Here is a 1,915-nt window from a genome sequence, read left to right as displayed (position 1 = left end):
TTATTGTGACATATTTATATTAGTTATACGTAGTATAAATGACTTGATATAAATACGGGGATCATAATATTAGTCTTATATTTTTACAGCTAAAAGTGGTTTAAATAACAAAACTAATAATTATAATTTTAGGGTATTATATATTATTAATTGTAGGGTAAGTAAATCAATCATCTTAAGATGCGTATCAATAGATGGATATGCAATGAATGGATACGCATCTTAAGTTATTGAAACTTCATAATTTTTGTTATTTTTTATTTCAGTGTATAGTAGAAATTTTGTGTGATTAATGTGAAATATTTTAATTGATTTGTGTGATTAATTTTTGCGTAATTCTTATTGGAAGATGGTGATGTACTATCAGTAGTGCTTACCACGAAAGATAACTCGTCGACGTATTTAGTAATACAGAAATGAGTAAGACAAGGAAAGGAATACGTGAAGGGATAGCACTACATAGAGAAATGAGTTAGACAAGGAAAGGAATAAGGTTTGACAAGGATAGACAATTTTCAAAAATAAATAACGCCATCTCGTGTTTGGCTGCGCGAACTAACAACTCGTTACTAGGAACACAGAATGTGAACAGAGGTATTAGACAAGGAACGCACTACTGTGCGAGAAGGATAGAGAGAAAACGTTTCCCATTGGCCAGCGAGCCGACATTCAGACATTACATCAAGTCGGCCGGTGAAAAATCACTAATAACTCATTAATTACGATGATTTTGTGAACTTTTAGAATTGAAGAATGAAGTGTGGATCTTCAGCAACTTTCACATATAGTTTCTAGAACTCTAGACCCTTTCAATAATTAGTTATTAACAATTTTAGGACGGGATGACGGAAACGGTACCGTTTACGGTTATATACGTTTACGGTTTATCAATAATTTCGTAGCTTTCTACTAAATTCTCATGTAAGTAACTATATGTATATGAAAGGCAATTCCATTAGCTAGATTCTTCTACAAGTCTTCCTAACATATTCGATTTAGTTTACGAGTTATTAAACATTATAGGGGAGAGTCCGCATTTGGTCGTACTGGTGTATAGTCAAGTGTTACAAACAATTGCTAATATCTAATAAACCATACTACTTACAGCTACCAAAATAATTGAAGAATATAGAGAAAGATCCATTCTACATTCTACACTCCTGAAAGTGCATAATTTATCCGGCATTTCCATTGCAATAATGAAAATGTGTTACGCTTGAAAACGACGGGTGTAATACTCACCTAAAGAATGTTAAATAACTATTAAACCACTAGAGATGTGTTAATAAAAATTATATGAAAATGTATCTAAAGGAGTTAGCTTTCAGACACATCTACTTGATTGTACGAGAATTTAGTAGAAAGCTGTGAAATTATTGAAAAACCGTAAAAATACCCGGTATCGTTCCCGACATCGCGTACTAAAATTGTTAACAACTAATTATTGAAAGGGTTTAGAGCACTAAAATCTATATGAGAATGTTGCTGAAGGTCCACACTTCATTCGTCAACTCTAAAAGTTCACAAAAACCTTGGTAAATAATGAGTTGTTAATGATTCTCCTAATGCTATCCTTATCTGTTTACAGCTTTTCGTTTCCTTATCTCTCTTCGCTATTGCTATCCTCGTCATCCCTATTTTATTTAATTGATAATTATAATCAATTCTTAATTGCTGTAACATTACTACTAATGTATGTAGAGGGGTTATTTATAGGGGTGGAGATATATGTTGAGAACATTATAATGACGTCTTGTTTGCGCGGAGCCTTTGTTCCCGTGTGAGTTGAGGTTGCAAGTTGATCGAGGTGTGGGACACGGTTGCAGTAGCAGGAAAAGAACATTTATATCGTTGAACGGTGACTTTTAGGTAGCAAGATACTTCTATTTCACTGTTCATCTTTGAAACTTGAATG

This window comes from Habropoda laboriosa, unplaced genomic scaffold, assembly GCF_001263275.1.
Source record: "Habropoda laboriosa isolate 0110345459 unplaced genomic scaffold, ASM126327v1 scaffold258, whole genome shotgun sequence".
Taxonomy (NCBI): domain Eukaryota; kingdom Metazoa; phylum Arthropoda; class Insecta; order Hymenoptera; family Apidae; genus Habropoda; species Habropoda laboriosa.
This window is presented reverse-complemented; position numbering follows the sequence as displayed.